General features: G+C 39.0%; 1 protein-coding gene and 1 long non-coding RNA gene across 3 annotated transcripts in view; one reads left to right on the forward strand and one right to left on the reverse strand.

The window, feature by feature from the left end:
* The window catches only part of ELOVL6 (ELOVL fatty acid elongase 6), a 151,045-nt gene that overhangs the window by 70,483 nt on the left and 60,257 nt on the right, over window positions 1–20,305 (reverse strand). The gene's annotated exons all lie outside the window — the stretch shown is intronic.
* LOC134758354 (uncharacterized) lies at window positions 10,402–10,776 on the forward strand. The gene is made up of 3 exons (XR_010133461.1): window positions 10,402–10,451; window positions 10,585–10,637; window positions 10,730–10,776. It is a non-coding gene; the product is annotated as an uncharacterized lncRNA (long non-coding RNA).

Genomic DNA, 20,305 nt, shown 5'->3' on the forward strand with positions numbered 1-20,305 from the left:
CTCCATCTCAAAAGAAAGAAAGAAAAAAAAAGGTGGTATCACATGATAAAGTATATCAATTGAGATGGACAAAATCAATTGCACTGTTTTCTAAATCTTCTAACAAAATATTAATCATCTTTATTAGCTACTCACAGGCCTTTGCTCCCCTAATTAACATGTTGCAAGGCACTAATTCTCCTCTAAGGATTGTGCACAAAGCTAAACCAGTTCAACAGGAAGCTGCGCTCCTGCTTGTGCCTGTCATCAGTTTCTACAGCGGGAAGCAGAGTAAAACTGGTCAGACAGTGTCCGGAGCTGGTTTAGGAGTCCTTTATCTCTATATAGCTTAGAAGACTTTTATCTATATATCTTTTTTACATCATTTCCCACAGACTTTCACTTTCTTTTTTCTCTTTGCCCCTTCAGAGATTCAAAGCCAAAAAAAGAGAGAAAGAAAGACCTTTTGGGGAAAATCTTAATGAAAAAAAATCTCAAGATCCCTCAGAAAACAAGAAAATTAAGTCCATAGCTCCCATTTCTTCATAAAGTGAAAGGGAACTTTATTCTTACAAGTTTCTCTTTACTGCCAGGTTGTGAGACACAAGAATAATTTCTCCTTTATTTGCATGTCAGGTGAATTGCTGAATGTGACTATGGTATGGCTGGGATTGATCAAGCATGGATTCCCAGAAAAGAGATTCTCAAAATCACAATGCCTACAGCATCCTTTTCTTCAGAGTTTCAAAAGGAAGGAAAAATCTTAGGGAGAGAAGAGTGTGTATGTGACTCAACATTCCTTTGAAAGTCAGAAGGTTAATGTGTCTTCCCCTATTCCCAAAGCATGCCCTTTGAGAATGCATTATGGGGAAATGTGTTCTTCAGATTGCTCATGCTGGCATGCACACACCATGTAGATAGGTAGCAATCGCTCTGGATAGTAAACCTGAGCCTTTGCTTTTCTTGTCTTTTTTCTACTTTGCTTGTTTGTCAAGACTGATTTACTAAGCACCAAGATTTGAGAGTAACAATATTTAGCTATGTTTACACAGAAAGGTTTCCTACCAAAAAAAAAATTAAAAAGTAAAAAAAAATAGATTTGGCAAGTATTTACTCAAGATACTTCTTGAGTCTAAGGCCTTTTTTGATCAATTTGAGGAATTCTAGATGTCTGAGTGTGATAACAATAGTTAAAAAGTATTACTGAATATCCATGGGTTGCAGCTCTTCACATAGCTCTCCTATGGGAACTTGATGCTCCATTATACACAAACAGTTGGGTCCTGACTTCAAACTACTACTATGCATTGTTCCAGGCCACGAAATTAAAGTGTGTTTCAATTTAATCAAAATAGTAATTACTTTTTAAAAACTGCACTTACTATATTCTAGGTACTGATGGAGGTGTTCTGAGCACTTGAGATTCCACCGCTACATTGTATACCAGGAATGTTACACTTCTCAACCACTACATTGTATACCAGGAATGTTACACTTCTCAGCTGGTTCTTTTCTTTTTTTCTTTTTTTTTTTTTTTTGAAACAGAGTCGCGCTCTATACCCCTGGCTGGAGTGCTGTAGAGCGATTTTGGCTCACGGCAACCTCTGCCTCCCGGGTTCAAGCGATTCTCCTGGCTTAGCCTCCCAAGTAGCTGGGATTACAGGCACCTGCCACCACGCCTGGCTAATTTTCGTATTTTTAGTAGAGACAGGGCTTTGCCATGTTGGCCAGGCTGGTCTCAAACTCCTGACCTCAGGTGATCCACCCACCTCGGCCTCCCAAAGTGCTGAGATTACAGGCCTGAGCCTGTAATGGGTGGATGTAAGCCAAGACTGGAAGGAAGTATGGGAATAAGCCACTCTGGGAGGAAATGCGTAAGGCAGGGAATAGCCAAGTCAAGAACTATCTTCAAAGGTAAAATTTACCAGATTCTACTGATTTTGTCTTTGGAAAATCCAACATATTGAGATGTCATTTCAGCATGTATCTATAAATGTGTATCTGGGCAATAATTCTCCTTTCAGTAACTTTTCAGGTAAATACAGCTAAGCTTGCATAGTCATAAATATCATTCAGGAAAAAACCAGCAAGAAAGGATCTAGACTATGGTAAAGAAGGTTTGTTTGTTTTTATCAATAACTAAAATCTTCTTTAAAAGGTAACTATAAATCTTAGTTACCAAGAAATCCCAGTTGGTTCTTAACAGTAGTAGTTTTTACCATCTTGGCTAACACGGTGAAACCCCGTCTCTACTAAAAATACAAAAAAAATTAGCCAGGCGTGGTGGCAGACGCCTGTAGTCCCAGCTACTCGGGAGGCTGAGGCAGGAGAATGGCGTGAACCCAGGAGGCGGAGCTTGCAGTGAGCCGAGATTGCGCCACTGCACTCCAGCCTGGGCGGCAGAGCGAGACTCTGTCTCAAAAAAAAAGTAGTAGTGAAAGGAGCCGGGCACATTCCTCAGCCCCGGGCTCAAAACAAACAAGCCCAGTACAAACACATCCCATCCTCCCATCCCACCACATATCACCATATATCTCTCAGACTTCCTGAGCCCAGTACAAACACCACCAGGAAAGTCTCCGATAAAGGGACAGCCGTTCAAAGTTTTACTGAAAGAGCGGGAACCAAAAGAATTCCTTTGTTCCCCTGTAACTTTCAGGCTATAAAAAGCAAACACTCGCATTGTTCAGGGCCCTCTTGTATGCTGTGGAATGGAGGGACCAGGTTCGAACTTGTAGTAAAGATCCTTGCCTCTTGGCTTTGACTCTGGACTCTGGTGGTCTTCTTTGGGGAACTAACGGTCTGGGCATAACAGTAGTTTTTATCATCCCTTCTCACTCTCACACCCCATCACTATTTCTGCCAGTTAAAAATATAAATCACTTACACTTGCAATTCACTTTGTCTCCAATAGAACATTCCTTTCTTTAGGTCACATTCATAAGGCTTAATTTTTGGACATAGAGAGAAATCTGTAAGAAAAGGTCTCCAGAGAAATCTGTAAGAAAAGGTCTCCAGACTTTCCAAAGTCACTACATGCTTGAAGCTGACTACTCCTTTTCCATCTAGTGTTTGCCTACTTTGCTGTGTACTGGCAGCCGTATCCCCTTGACTGCTTAATGGCAGAACATACTGTAAGAGCTTAGGCATACTACACAGTTGTTTTGTCTTTGTGTCTTCCCACTTAGACTGACTTATTCTGTATTTCCAGCCATCCAAAAGGACAATGGCCCTTTGCTTCAGAATCCTTAAATCTGATATAGAAAAACTATTGAGGACACAAGTGTGCAAGACTATATAAAAGGAAATGTAAACATTAAATTATATGAAGTCAAGATCTTTATGTAGCATATAATCTTCACTATTAGCCAACTATCTTGTTTATTTAAATATGAATGGCATTAATATGATATGGTAGATTCTAGGCTCTACAGACTGTAGGAATTTTAACAGATTTGGCATCATCTCTAAGATGTCCAAAATGCTTTTCTTTTTTTGTTGTTTCTGTTTTGAAACACAGTCTGGCTGTGTTGTGCAGGCTGGAATGCAGTGGCACAATCTCAGCTCACTGCAACCTCTGCCTCCTGGTCTCAAGCCTTCCTCCCAAGTAGCTGGCACTATAGGTGCATGTCACCACACCTGGCTAATTTTTGTGTGTTTTTGTAGAGATGAAGCTTCACCATGTTGCCCAGCCTGGTCTCAAACTCCTGAGCTCAAGCAATCTACCCACCTTGGCCTCCCAGAGTGCTGGGATTACAGGTGTGAGGCACTGCACCCGGCCCCAAAATGCTTCGACATGGTTCAAATAGTTTCACCTCTCCCTACTCCTCTGGAATCATGTCATAACTTTCCCCTGTGACACCCTGTGCTACAACTATACTGTCATTCTCCAAAGACATCACGCCCCTTTGTCCCACTTTCCTTCGCACATGCTGTTCTCAGTACGTTGAATGCCCTTCCCATGCAACCTTGTCATTTTTTATGATCACTGTGAAGATACTCCCTGACTGCTTCTAGGTCAAGTTGCCTATCCCTTCCTTCATCACCACTGTGCTTTCTATATGTCTTTTTCTTACCTACTGTAGCACTTGTCTGTTTGTATTTTACACACAAGCTAACATATCTGTCTTTCCTTTGAAATCCTGAAGGGTACAGATTGTGTCTTACTCAACTTTGTATGCCCAGGACTTTATGTCTTTCCTCAACATATGAATTAATAAATGGTTTATTTGATTTTTTAAATCTTGTGTTTTGGACATACTTTTAACAGGAAAATACATTATTGAAGACTAAATAGAATAACTGATGCTCAAGTGATCTGTGAAACTCTGCTTCAAACTCACTTTATTCTAAATCTAAACAGTAAAAATTGTATTTTCTTATAGCTGTTTTCCCTTAGTAGCAGAAAGAATACTACAAATTAAAGATAGGTAGTTTAAATCTTGAAATGATTTAAATTATTCATTCAGCAAATATTAATTGAGTGCCAACTGTGTGCTAAGCACAGTTCTAGGCTCCGGGAATACATCAGTGAACCAAACAGACAAAAAACCCCGTCCTCGTGGATGGAGGTTACAAGCCTGGAGAAAGACAATAAATAAGAAAATAAGTAAATTATATAGTATGTTAGAAAATTACAAATATTATGGAAAGAAAAAAAGCAAGTTGGTGCAGGTGGAAAATGGGATGGAGCGTGAGGGACAGAGCACAGTGTTAAACAGGGTGGCACACTGGGAAGGTGGATGTGAGCCAAGACTGGAAGGAAGTATGGGAATGAGCCATTCTGGGAGGAAATGTATAAGGCAGGGAATAGCCAAGGCAAGAACTATCTTCAAAGGTAAAATTTACCAGATTCTACTGATTTTGTCTTTGGAAAATTCAACATATTGAGATGTCATTTGAGCATGTATCTATAAATGTGTATCTGGGCAATAATTCTCCTTTCAGTAACTTTTCAGTAAATCCAGCTAAGTTTGCATAGTCATAAATATCATTCAGGAAAAAATGAGCATGAAAGGATCTAGACTATGGTAAAGAAGGTTTGTTTGTTTTTATCAATAACTAAAATCTTCTTTAAAAGGTAACTATAAATCTTAGTTACCAAGAAATCCCAGTTTCTGCTACTGCCTCTTGTGAGTTAAATTAGACAGTCTATAGACAGATTAGAAGGCACCACGGTAAAGTCTTGAATTAAAACAGGTTTAAAGTAGCTTGACTCTAGAGAAGAATTTATTTAATCTTTCTTCATAAAGAATGTGTTTAACCAGAAATACCATTTGACCCAGCAATCCCATTACTGGGTATATACCCAAAGGATTACAAATTATTCTATTATAATGAACGTTTGCTTATTGCATACGTATGTTTACTGCAGCACTATTCACAATAGCAAAACATGAAACCAACCCAAATGCCCATTAATGATGGACTGGACAAAGAAAATGTGGTATATATACACCATGGAACACTATGCAGCCATAAAAAGGAATGAGATCATGTCCTTTGCAGGGACATGGATGAAGTTGGAAGCCATCATCCTCAGCAAACTAACACAGGAACAGAAAACCAAACTCTGCATGTTCTCACTCATAAGTAGGAACTGAACAATGAGAACACATGGACACGAGGAAGGGAACAACACACACTGGGGCCTGTGGTACAGGGAGTTACGGGAGGGAGAGCATCAGGACAAACAGCTAATGCATATGGGGCTTAATACCTAGGTGATGGGTTGAAAGGTACAGCAAACCACCATGGCACATGTTTACCTATGTAACAAACCTGTACATTCTGCACATGTATCCTGCAACTTAAAAAAAAAAAAAAAAAAGAATGTGTTTATTGTTCTTTCAGGATTTCCTCTTGCAAACCCAAACCTGAATATATATAAGCAAAGGCTAGTTCTTGAAGAAACTGCCAGGATTACTCTCAACTAGACAGATTTTTCTACAAGCACATTAATTCTGCTTCACTGGCCAACTGTTTTTAGGTCCAAGTTGCAAAAAAGTATAATAATTTCTGACAAGGACAAAAAATAGGCTTTCAATTTTCATCATGAGTCAGCAGGGAAGGACAGGGCACAAGTGCCTTTTTAATATATGTTTCTCTAAATGAACATATAGAGAAGTAAAACCTAATGGTATTATGGAAATCAGAACTTTTGAAAAGAAGGCAAATGAAACGAATAAATATTACTTTTAAACTAAAATAAAAAGGCATTGAGTAATTTTTATTTTAAAAATATACTCTAACAACTACCCATTTCCATTTTTTAAAAAATAAAGCCTTTGACTCCAATGCTTCAGTGAGTTGAGATGAAGTTTTAAATTTTTAGCTGAGTAATAACATTATATACCTATAAGCTGATCTCAATTTTAGGAAACCATCATTAAGTAAAAACATAAACGTTTCAAAGATAAGATATTGTTGTTTCTTTAAAAACATAAACACTTTTTTAAAAAGTCTTTCTACATTTCCCTACGTGTTTCCAGAGTATCTTCGTATCTTTATAGAACTCAGTGGCTCTATGAATGAAAGACCAAGACCACGTCAATATACATAAGGAAAGGGATGGATAAAATTTAATTTTCTTTATAAATTAATAAAAAGTAATTTTCTTTACTCTATTAGAAAGATAGGGATTTAGGCCAGGCATGGTGGCTCATGCCTGTAATCCCAGCACTTTGGGAGGCTGGGGTGGGCAGATCACCTGAGGTCAGGAGTTTGAGACCAGCCTGGTCAACATAGTGAAACCCCATCTCTCTTAAAAAAAATAAAAAAAATTAGCCAGGCATGGTGGCATACGCCTGTAGTCCCAGCTACTCAGGAGGCTGAGGCAAAAGAATTGCTTGAACCTGGGAGGTGGAGGCTGCAGTGAGCCAAGATGGCACCACTGCACTCCAGCCTGGGCGACAGAGCGAGACTCCATCTCAAAAAAAAAAGATAGAGATTTGGTTTATGGGTGATTTTTATTTTGTACTTGCATTCATGTGGGTTATAAAAAGAATGTTTTTATTACTTTTATAATAAAAAATAAAACAATATGTCAATTTTAATCAGAGTAAGAGAAGGGAGAAAAAGATTGGGAGCAAGAATTAGAGATTGAGAGAAACTGATTTGGCCCCAGTGATGGTTAAAAACAAAAACTGTCCAATCTTTTTTCTGTGAGACAGGATCTCACTCTGTTGCCCAGGCTGGAGCGCAATGGTTTGATCTTGGCTCACTACAACCTCTACATCCCAGGCTCAAACAATTGTCCTACCTCAGCCTCCCAAGTAGCTAGGACTACAGGCATGTACCGCCATGCCCAGATAATTTTTGTATTTTTTGTAGAGATGAGGTTTTGCCATGTTGCCCAGGGTAGTCTTGAACTCCTGGACTTAAGGCTGACCCACCTGCCTCGGCCTCCCAAAGTGCTGAGATTACAGGCATGAGTCACTGCACCCGACCCTCAAATCTTGGCCTGAGTGGAGCAGAGTAAAACAAGGGAGAGGGGCAAAGCTTGGAATTCCCATTAATGACAAATCAGTAACTCAATTTTGCCCCTCATTGACTTTTGGGAGGCCTCCCAAGGAAGTATACGTATGGAGGGTAGTGAAAAATTTGATGCCAGTTTCCTCCAAACTTCTAATACACTCTCTGGTGTTATGTAACAAATTTAAGAGGATTTGAAGGTGCTAGTCATCTAACAACCATATGTACACACACTCACATTTTTGAACTAAGCATTTTTACCAGCTAATCTTATGTGTTTCTCAAAATGGTTCACTGACCACCTCCAAAAGAACCTATGAGGTGCTTGCAAAGACAGATTTCCTCCTCCCAGACTTTCTGAATCTAGAAGAGTAACCATAAAGTGTGCACTGAAGTAAAAGTCTTAGAAGATTTTTAAATTTGAGCTTGATCCACTATTTCATGCTTTTATCATGATGATTTAGCTACCTAGCTTCAGCCACTCTCATCCAGAATCCCTCAGGACTCTTTGATTTCCTATCTCAAAGATAACATCACTTTGATAACATGCATATCAAAATTAATTGTATCCTACAAAAAATAAAATACTTCTGGCTAATATTGTTATTACAAAAAAAAATCAATGCATTAAAAAAAGCAAAGACTTTGAAAAGAGAGGAAAAGGAAAAGTAGTAGACCATCTCTCCTACTCTACACTAAGAGACACAGGATATATGCACCATTGTTGCCACAATACCATGGCTCTAAGAAAAGCCTGGCCAGGTGCAGTGGCTCACGCCTGTAATCCCAGCACTTTGGGAGGCCGAGGTGGTTGGATCACAAGGTCAGGAGTTCGAGACCAGCCTGACCAACATGGTGAAACCCTGTCTCTACTAAAAATACAAAAATTAGTTGGGTGTGGTGGTGCACACCTGTAAACCCAGCTATGCAGGAAGCTGAGGCAGGAGAATCGCTTGAACCCGGGAGGCAGAGGTTGCAGTGAGCCAAGATCGTGCCATTGCATTCCAGCCTGGGTGACAGAGCGAGATTCCGTCTCAAAAAAAAAAAAAGAAGGTAAGCCTATGTCTCACTAAGCTCCTAAAGCTTCTCCTCTATGGGAGAGCCTAAGAAAAACATTAATCTAAAATTCCTTATCCTTTTTTAAATGTAAAACTGAAACTAATGGATAGCATTTATTTTTCTTCATAAGTTATGAGTTACATCAGGTGAAAGATAGTTTTCCAGGCTTTGAGGATGGTAGTTTAATGACAGAGATCAAATATATTTATTTAATAAAACTTTTCAAAGCCTTTTGATTTATGGTACAAAATTTTGCTGAATTATCTATCATGACCAAGAAGAATTTATCTGGGCTGAGAATAAGGAGACTTTTGATTCATTCATTCTTGCATACAGCTGTTCAGTAAATATTTATTAAGGGCTAACTATGTCCTAAGCATTGAGAATAGTTAACAAAACAGACACACTCCTTGCACCCAGGCATGTTTTGGGGGAAAACAGACAAGTAATCAGAAAAGCAGGGGACTAAAAATAAGGAAACAGGCTGGGCACAGTGGCTTACACCTGTAATCCCAGCACTTTGAGAGGCCAAGGCAGGAGGATCACTGGAGCCCAGGAGTTCAAGACTGGCCTGGGCTACACAGAGAGACCCTGTCTCAAAAAATAAAAAAAAGTAAAAAGTGAAATTAGGAAACACATAGGAGGCACGATAACCACATCTTGTTGGGTCAGAGAAGGCTTTCTGGAGACATATTCAGACAGGACGAGTATAAGCCTGGCAAAGAAAGTGAGAGGGAACAGTTTGGGCAAAGAGCCAGAGGCATGAGAGAGAAAGCACATTCAAACAACTCTAAGAAATTTAGAGCACTTGACCTTCAATTACAGAGTAAGTGGGAGAGTGTTGAGATGAAGGTGCAAGAAGTTAAGTGGAAGCAAGATCATGAGGACTCTTATAGGCCATGCTAAGACGTTTCTTTTTCATCTTAAGAGTAATGGGTAGCCACTGAAGGTTTTAAATGAATGAAGTCACGTGCTTGGATTTGTGATATATAAAGATCACTCACTGATGAAATGAAAGCTGGAGCTTGAGTAAGTCTGGTGGGAATGGCACAGGTTTTAGACAACAGCAGGCCTTGTAGGTGAGGATAAGGCAGGCGTCATGGGCAGTGAGGTAACAGGAAGTTCCTGCATCTGTACCCTCCCAACTGGAGCATCATTTCAGAGCAACTCGTTAAATGTTTTACACATATGGGTGTATGAAGTCCATCGAGTGCCTTCTGCAAACAGTTTCACTCAGACACTTATCTGTGAGCGTAGGGGCAACAGCAAGATCTAACATTTCCTCATTTGTTTTGGTGCTTATCATGTTCTTAGATATAAAATTATGCTCCTCCCACCATGTGTCAGCTACCAACATGCAACAATGTCAGTTTCAAGACTGAGAAAACAGTCATCCATATTTCCAACCAACAAGACAGAACTTGTAAAGGAAACTTCTCAGCTCACTTGGAACATGTTTTGGAAGATACAAGAAAGGCTGGACTGATGAGGATAGATAAGTAGGTAACTGAGCTACTAAGATTTTAGGTGGGTGCAAAAGTTATTGTGGTTTTGCCATTACTTTTGCACCAACCTACATATTCAGTACTCAAAGGCAAACTTTTCAAAAGGACAGGCTTATCTTGCTTTATGTAGCAGATTTAGTCCAGAAAAATTATGTATAAATCTTTTTTTCAAAAAACTAAATTGTATTTTGAAAACATTTGGGGAGCTTTCCTATTTAAGAAAAATTAATAATTATTTTTAAGAATCAAATAATTGTTATTGTTTTATATATTTCTGTTATTGTTTTATATATTTCTCAAGTGAGACACATCTACACTGGATTGCTTTCTCTTCTTACCAGCTGAGAAACAGGGTGTTCCCTAGTGTCATCTGTCACCTCCTAAAAAGTCCTTGAGTCTCTCAAGAGATGCCTTAACACCAGGATAGATGTTACAGTAAGTGATACACCCCACAAGATGTTCTTTGATTGGAACCCTAGCTTCACTGGACTGGATCAATTGTGAGGCTAAGTATGGCAATATGACTGAATGCCCATCCATGATACTCATTTGCCTTGCTCTTTTTCAGAGATTAGTCTGCAGTGAAGCTATGGCAATGATTATGAAAACAGGAGTTGCCAGGTGGGGCTTCTGGGAAAGGTTTTTAAAACATACAGACTTGTCTGCATGTCCCTTTGGAGTTTTATTCCTTTGCTCTTCTCTTTTCTTCCTAGTCACAAACCTGATGCGTGGCAGCAACCATCTTATAGCCGTGGGGCAGCACACATGAGAAAGAAAGACAATGAAGTAAAAGATGAAATCAGCTTAGTTTCCTGATAGCATCATCCAGCTGCCTTGTCAGCTCTAGATTGTGTGCTCTAGACGTCTGTTGAGTGAAACAAGGCAATTCCCATACATGATTAAGATTCTATTTGTTGATTTTTTCCATTATTTCCAATCCAATCCAATTTTTTTTTTTTTTTTTTTTTTTTTTTTGGTGAGACAGAGTGTTGCTCTGTCACCAGGCTGGAGTGCAGTAATGGATCTTGACTCACTGCAGCCTCTGCCTCCCGGGTTCAAGCAATTCTCCTGCCTCAGCCTCCTGAGTAGCTGGGTCTACAGTCATGCGCCACCATGTCCAGCTAATTTTTGTATTTTTAGTAGAGATGGGGTTTCACCATGTTGGCCAGGATGGTCTCGATTTCTTGACCTCGTGACCCGCCCACCTCGGCCTCCCAAAGTGCTGAGATTATAGGGATGAGCCACCGCGCCTGGCCACCCAACACAATCTTAATACCCTAAATTTCAATTAAAACTTCTCTGAATGTAAGGCACTAAGTTCTGTTGCTACTAACAGTATGTGGGATTCTGTGGTGATTTATTAACATGGACTAGAACTAGCAAGCCAATTCCTCTAAAATGTAAATATATTTAAAGTGACATTTGTATAGCCTCCCTCCTCTGTTGAGCTGCCTGATCTGTGGGAGCTCTGTCAGTACCATAAGACAGCGGGGAAACAAAAACAAAAAGCCGTCCTATACTTCCTGGGCATTCTGGCCGTAATTATTCTCATTTAATTAAGCTTGAATGACCAAGTACTAAAAATGACTGAACCAAGGATGCTAAAGCAAAACCAACACAGTAGCCCAAGGAAAAGTAACTTCCCAGAAAAATATAAGGACAATGTTCCGTGAACAATTTTAGGCAAATTAAAGTGACACAGTAATAAGCAGTATTAAACCAAAGTGTCCACCATCATCCATCTGGCCAAGGATTGGATAGTTCCCTTTAAGCAAAACATATCGTGTGGGCTGAGCACTGCAATAGCTACAGTGCTTACTCAGAAGCTCAACCTGTCTGGCAGGCTCCAGGGTTCTCAGACTAGCTTTTATGCACATGACCATCAGTCATTTTAGGATATCAAAGACAGCAAATTTATATCTGTGCATGGGTCTGTATTTAGGCATTTAAATGCATACAAATATAGGTAAGTACACATTTCTTTCAAGGAAACATGTAAGTTTAACACATATAAAGATCATTAGATACTTCACTCTAACTCCCACTCCTATATAAAAGCTCTGGCTGCACTAGTTTATTTGAATATAAGAGAATTTTTTACAGTTAAGGAAGCTTTCTAAATTATCAATGACTGTACTACACGTAAGGTCTGCACCTTGGACATTGAACTGAAAATAATGAAGTACTTAGGAAATATCTGTTGCGTTGATGTTCTAATCCCTGTTGCTTCACAGTATGATTCTAATTTACACTGACAGAAACTGAGTTACAGAGAGGTGGGACACCTTTCATGAGTCACCAGAAGTGCTAGAAGAGTTTGGGATGCTGAAATCCAGAGTTGTGTGGATTATTTTTTTAATCTGAACTATTCAAATTATCTGTTTATATTGATCAAAACTGGCCATAGAATCTCCAAATCCTCAAGTTCATATTATGACAAATAGGCAGTCTTCTCTAGAAAACTAAACTGCTTCTTTTATAGACAGGGGTATTTTTAGAATTATCAGTAACAAATCCAAGTTAATACAGCGTATGTGAACTCAAAAACATGAACGAGGGCTCCAGCTGGTTTACTTGTTTATTCAAAAACATTTACTCAATATCTATAATATTCATAAACATCACCTAGTTTAAAAAATCAAAAATTTCTCTTGCAAAGTGGAGAAACTAAAACAAGAAAAAAATTTTAAAAACTAAAGAAAAAAAACAAAAACTCCAATCCTCTAGGTCCTGTGGGGGTGAGGAGGGCCCAAGTATGAATATTAACAACAACCAAATGATTCTGTCATTGCCAGGAGGACCTGGGGACCTCACTTTAAGAAACACTGGTCTAGACAGTTCTAGATGCTGGTGACACAAACCTCAAATTGCTCATCATCTAGTGAGATAGACAAGTAAACAAAAATCTATAATGCACTCTAAATATTCAGAATGGTATGAAGAGGATAGGGGAAAAAAATAAAGAGAAGGACAGAAATTCTCTTGCTGAAATGGCCAGTTTTTAAGGCATGCCAGAATGGCCAGAAAAGAATGGGGGAAGAGGTGCTTCTGCAGGAGGAAAGCTGGACACAACCACACAGTGGGGTGGGGTGCAGGTTGAAGGACCTGGACTCCTGGGCCAGAAGAGTCAGAAATGAGGGTGGAGAATTAAGATAAGCTTGTATCTTGAATGACTTTTATGCTCGAATGGGGCTAGTTTGAACTTTATCCTGAAAATACAGGAAGCCATGAAGGGTTTTAAGTAAGGGAGGAGGAGCGTGCTGAGATTAAATTTGTAGAAAGCCCGCTTGGCAGTGGCAATGTGAAGGGCAGATGGGAGGGGTGTGAGTAACCTGATAGAGACAGTGGCCAGGTAACTGCAGTTTTCCTCAAGAGAAGATGCTTAAGGTGGTAGAGGCAGAGAGATGGATGGCTCTGAAAGATGGTAACCCAAAATACAGTAATTATTCCATATATTTATTGAAATAAATTCAACAGAAGAGATAGAACAGAGAGGTCTTGGCAGCTGATTTAATATGGGGAGAGAGGCAAAAGAGAGAGTAAGGGATGATTTGTGGGTGGTCAGTGTTAGTTTGATGGGGAGTCAAGAAGAAGTGGCCTTTTAGAGGCTAGGTGCGTTGGCTCATGCATGTAAACCCAGCACTTTGGGAGGCCGAGGTAGATGGATCACTTGAGGTCAGGAGTTCAAGACCAGCCTGGCCAACATGGTGAAACCCCCCAAAATACAAAAATTCAAAAAACACACAAAAAATTAGCTGAGTGTGGTCGTGTGTGGCTGTAATCCCAGCTACTTGGGAGGCTGAGGCAGGAAGATCACTTGAACCCAGGATGTGGAGGTTGCAGTGAGCTGAGATCAAACCACTGCACTCCAGCCTAGGCAGTAGAGCAAGACTGTCTTTAAAAAAAAAAAGAAGTGGCATTTTAGTGTTTACTAGTAGAGATAGTTAATAGCAATATAGGACTTACTCCCAGAGATGGAAAGAAATCTACAGGGTGTGGGACATAGAAATATCAGGGCTAAAGATATCTATTTGGAAGTCATCCATGTCTGGGTGGTGGTGGTTGAAGTCATGGACACGAATGAGATCATCCAAGGGGAATATCGAAGGTCAATACAGAACCTAATGGGAAGGGCGGGTAGCATCATCACTTACAGAGAAGGTGGAAGAGAAGCAAAGAAGATTAAGAAGACACATTCAAGAGGAAAGAAGAAAATTAAGGAGTGTCATGGGTCAGGGGTAGAGAAAAGAGAGGAAGTTAAGTGTCACAGAGCAAATCAAGTCAGATAAGGACTGATAAGAAGAGTGTTCTATTGTAACCCACAGACACAATCAGGGCCTAATGAGTCTGTGAATGGATCATTCATTTCTCCAACAAATATTTACTAAAGTTCCTGCATGCCAGGTGTTAGGCAAATAAACCTCAAACCTCAAGGACAGCCTCATCCTACCGTGAAAGCATAGCGAAAGCATGTTGCATTTCCTTACAAATGTTACACTATGTATTAATAAAAGCTGTGAACTATGGCTTATTTAACACTGACATTGCACTTGGGCAAATGGGAAGAGGTAAGGTGACAGGCTTTGGGAAGACGAGGCTTGTGGAGGCGGGGGTGTCACAGGTGTCAAGAGAGCCTGAGAGGACAGGGAAAAAGGGAAGAAAAGGCATGCACCTTCTCATCTTGCTTAACCCTTCATTTAAGTCCCAAGTCTGTTTGGAGAGCAAAGTCCTAGGCTAAAGGGAAGTCATTATTTCCCAATATAATCTCTCTGGGTGTCCAAAGAAGAAAATTAAGATATGAAAGAAAAAGTTAAATTCACCAAATTAAACTAGAGTATTTCTAAGACCTGACTAACATTTATAGAAACAACTCACCTCATAGTTACTTAGGCAGGCACTGATTAAATGTCTATTACTTAAAGCTTCTCTAAAAATGTAACATCTAAACATCCAAAATGACAATTACCAGAAGCCTGTTTACATACGTTTAGAAAAGTAGAATAATAATATCCATAAGGCTTTAATGCAGTAGATCCTGTGATTATTTCATGTATCCATTCATTCGTTCAACAAATACTTATAAGGCTTACTGGCATTAAAAAGGTGAACTTGTGCTCATGAAGCCTACATTCTAGCAGGAGACAGAAATTAACAAATAACTCTGAGGATACATTACAATGTTACAGTGTTGTGTACAAAAATAAAACAAAGCAAATGGCCCAGGAATGACAAGGCTTCATTAGGTGTGGTGCTCAGGGAAGACCTCTATTAGTGGAGTAGAAATATATGAACATAAATGCTTGAAGTGATGAGAGAACATATTTGACTGCATAATTGATATCTGTTTCTGATCCCCAGGATATGGTCCTTCCTTCGATACTCCATCACTGAGCCCTACAAGTTGCCAGGCACCAATTTAAGCATGGGTTGGGAGGGATAGAAGTATTAAAACACTTCTTACCCTCAGGAGTCACTATGACACATGGAAGAATGTGATCAGTCATGAGAAAATGATTTTTAAAAATTATGCTAAGTCAGCTGATAGTGGGATCATTTCAGGCTGTAAGAACACAAGGCCTCTGGGGGGACATGTATTGTGGCAGGATAGAGAAAAGTGGAGATCGGGAAATAAAACATTACAGAATGAAGGAACAACATGAAATAAAGGTTAGAGAATGTGCAGAGAATGAAGACATTTGGCAGATGTGTTTACAGTGTTTAAAAGGGATGATGTGAGCTGGGTGTGGTAGCTCATGTCTGTAATCCCAGCACTTTGGGAGTTGAGGTAGGAGGATCACTTGAGGCCAGGAATTCGAGACCAGCCTGGACAACATTGCAAGACCTCATCTCTACAAGAAATTTTAGAATTAGCTGGGCTGGTTATGCAGGCTTGTAGTCTCAGCTACTCAGGAGGCTGGGGTGGGAAGATTGAGCCCAGGAGTTCAAAGCTGCAGTAAGTTGTGATCATACCGCTGCACTCCAGCCTGTGTACCAGAACAAGGCCCTGTCTCCAGAAAAAAAAGTGATGATGTAGGACATAAGGTGGAAGAGGAACTGTGAAGGGCCTTATATTCCAGGCTAAAAATGTGAGTACTTTCCTTTTATGTATATCACTAACAGACATATAAAATAGAACCTAGGATATTCCTTTATTATGTGGATGTATAACTGGTTGACGATAAGAGAATCACCTTAAGGCTAACAAGGAAGTCATTTAAAATAATCTGAAGGTACCTAATGAATGTGATTTAGTAAGCCTGTACCAGAGTCCAGTGTTTCTTGAGACTTTTAAGAAACTGCACTAAGAACTTGATGCTGATTTCTCCTTTCCTCTTCACACCAACTTCACTAGGTATGTGTACCATCCCCCATTTGCAGATAAAGAAATGCAGCACATACTGCGTTAAATAACTTGCCCAAGTTTGCATAACTTGTAAGAAATGGAGTGAGCTCTCAGTTCAAACTGGCTTCTGTATGACTTCAAAGCCAAAGTCAGCAACTTAGAAGGCAAAAATTATAATTTAGTTGGCAAATACGAGAAAAGGTCAGAAACACATGAAATGAAGCTCAATAGGAACACTTACAGGGTAGCAGGGTAGTAGCCTAGGGAAAAAAGTCAGACACTAAAATTGTTTAAATAGGTAAGTTCAAGGGACAGGTAAAGACCTTAGTGGGTAAGAAGCCAATCAGCAGACGAACTGCAAGCAAGCACTGTCTCTCTTTCCCTTCTGTCTCCTCTTGTAGTAACTGACCACAATTAAGGCTGCCTAGGGGAATAATGAAGTAATCCTCCTATTATCAGCAATGGTCTGATCCAGTGCCAGGCACCACAGACAACTTGGTGTTCAGAGAAGATCCTTCAAGATGAACAAAGGGTCAAAATAAAAAATTCTAGAAGAGAGAAGACTGATCACAATTTAATGTAAGGCTTGGAAGGAACTGATCTCTACCTTCCTTAACATCTCAAGAACTTCCTTAGATTCATTGGATGTTGAGTGTGTGTGAGTCTAGTAGAAAAATGAATTTTTGTTTCTTAACTTGGATATGTGATTAGGATGTTAATAATTAAGTCTGGGCTAATATTGAAGGTATCTTATGATGGGCTTCTTAAAGCATTGATCACAAAGACTGCATGTTCATAAACTGAGCTGCACTTGTTAGGATTCTAGATATTTGAAATTTCTTGTGTTATTTTGGTCTCAGATTTCTAGACAAATTTTCTCAAATTCCTATTTCACTTTCTGACATATCATGAGTGACTCAAATGTTTGCCCTTGAGTCGGAAACACCCAGCATTAGGAATAGGCACATAAACATAATACTTCAAGCTTCAGATTTAAGCTCAATTATAAAGTGTTTAAAGGCTGTGCTGATAGTTCTTCTGAGTAGAATTCCTACAACTATGGGTTTGTCTATAATAAAATGTTCACTCTATATTGAACGCCTTATTTAAAACTCGAAATGTGTAAGTAGTAATAAAGAAAATATGTCCTCCTGTAACCAAAGCTAGGACCGATTACATGTTCACTTGACTGACAGATACAATCACCTATATTAGGAGCAATCAGCACTTCCTTACAAACTAACAACTTGAGATGTAGTGTTCCCATTGGCTATGAAGATTTTCTTTATTTACTCAGAATAAATAGTCTGTAGGATCTGCCAGCTGCCCCTGATTATACCAGCTGCACCCAATGATCACAGTGAACATTATTTTACATTCTAAATAACTGGTGCAAGGTGAGCCATGGTTTTCTGAGTTTCCTATCACCTTTGTGTTTCAGGTCCTCAAATGTTAATTTGTAAAGCTGCTGTTTCAGGCAAAACTAACAAAATTAGCATCTAATCAATAACCATACTATGTCCACCCATATCCTATAACACAGAAGTAGGGGAAGAGTGAGAAAGGTGGAAATGGAGAAATAGAGGCCCAAAAAGAAAGTTTTATCACAGGAATATCTAGATGTCTTCTGGGATTGTCTGTTAAAGAGCTGTGACACTCATCTAAATGCAGAATTACTCTCTTTCTTCCTTGTTGGTTAGAAGGCCAAGGGTGCCATGGTAATACTACCAAACATATATCAAAGCTTGGCAGGAAAAATGGTACCTTCAGAAATTTTATAATCTGATATCAAATAGGTCAAGAAATATAATAAAACTAGTTTCTTTGGTTTCCTTAGAAAATGGAAAACTTTAAATTAGAAACTTAGAAAGCTTTAAATCAGACTTTGTAGTTAAAAAAGGAAATTTTAGTTCCTTCCAGCATTAGAATTCCGTGATTCTCTGACTCTGAGCCTGGATTAAATCTAGCCCAGCTGAGTGGAAACTTAAGTAACTAGCTGGTTGCCTTTAGTGATCTTCCACTTTATGGCTGCTTCTGCCTAAGAAGTTCATCATCGTGACTTACTTTCTTTGGGGCAAAGTCGTGACTAACTTTCTTTGGGGCAAAGTTGGAAAGCAGAGGTCAAAGTCAATCAGAAATGGGACAAACTCACTTCCTACTGCCTGGTGAAGGGGCCATTTTCAGTAGCCCCTTTTCAAGATTAGTTTCATTCAAGATTTGATAAGCTGTTTTGACTTTACTATAGATCTTATTATCCATGTCAGTTAAGTTTATGCTTCCACTAAATCTATCTGAATTCAAAAGGTAAAAAGCTAATGCTCAGTCTTATCAGATTTATCTTATTTATTAATAGAATGTGGATTTTTTTAAAGCATATAACAATAATAGTAATGACAGGACCATAAATGTGGATGGCTCTTTACAAGTCACTAACATTACATAAATTCCTCAACAACACACTCTGAGGCCATAACAAACTTTTGGAAATAACACAATTGGCTACGGAACTCCAGCCATCTAGCTTCATGGGCTCCCACTTTAATTTCAAAACAACAGAACTGTGCACATTCATTTACATGATTAGGGCAGGGCTTAACTGTATCTCATGTAGCACCTACATCATTCTTCAGACAAACTTATTGCCTTTTACAGACAAGAAAACTGGGGCTCAAAAAAGGACTTGCTTATAACTGGCTAATAAAGAGGAACTCTGGGTTCAAAGTGAATCCAATTCTTTCTTCCACCCACAGCTTCTGCTAAAGTCATTACAGAAATGCATAGAGCAGTTCTTCCACGTTATTGCTTAGGTTTCTAAAGAGCAGTGACCTAATACAACATGCTCTATAATTTATTACTGATTTAACTATTTCACTAAGGATTCACTTTTAACTTTTAACTTGTAAATATGTCTAATAAACACCATTGAAATAGCAACCTCTTTCTTCATGGCCTTGTGGTTGTAAAGCAAGCTAGTAATATATGTCTGTGGATTTGTGCTAATAAAGTTCTATACACCTCATTAATTCCACAAATCCTACTGGGTATTTCTTATCTGCCAGATCCTACGCTAGGTACTGGATACACAGTACTGAACAAAATGGGTACAAATGAGCCTCACAGAGCTTGTTTCATTGAAAAGCAGAGAGATACACACTAATCAACAAATTAATAGTAACAGACTACGATGTGTTTTGAAGGAAAATTAGAGTGTCAAAGAGACGGTGTTAGCAGGTGGAGGAGAGCTCTTTTAGATGGAGAATGAGAATGCCTCCCTAAAGACATGGGAATAAATTGAGATCACAAAAAATGAGAAATAGCCAGCCTTGAGAAGAGCAGAAGGAAGAACATTCCAAGGAAAAGAAAGTGCATACTGGAAAGCCTGAACAGTAGAGTTTGGTGTATGTAAGGAGCTGAGCAATGGTCACTTGTGTGATAAGATGTGTGGATGTGGGGTGGGGGGCAGGGGTGAGTCCCACGCAGCTCTTAAGTGTGTCCTCAGACTCCTGTGGTTTCCATCAGCCACAACCTGAATAACTGTGTTGTAATCCAAAAATGATTACAGATTAAACATATAAAAATACCATTACACCCATAGTACCTAAGCCAAGGACACAGTATTCTATCTTTTCAATGAAGATCTGCATGAAGTAAAATTATTATATATAATTTTAGGTATTGATATAGATACATCAGTGGATAGATATAGATATGTGTCTCTGGTATAGAAAAAAGTTTTAAAGGGATATTAAAAGTTCTTATCTTGCAGGGTTGAAGATTAGGGCAACTTTCATTTCTTTTTAATTTTAAGAAAAAAGTGGTATTATGGGGGATTAGCATGTTTGTGGGTATATGTATATTTTTAATTAAGCAAATAAACAACAAAATGAAAACATTTTTCTTCTATGAAAGCCTAATAAGAAGAAATTTCAGCTGTTTAAACTTAGGG

Source organism: Gorilla gorilla, chromosome 3 (assembly GCF_029281585.2).
Source record: "Gorilla gorilla gorilla isolate KB3781 chromosome 3, NHGRI_mGorGor1-v2.1_pri, whole genome shotgun sequence".
Taxonomy (NCBI): domain Eukaryota; kingdom Metazoa; phylum Chordata; class Mammalia; order Primates; family Hominidae; genus Gorilla; species Gorilla gorilla.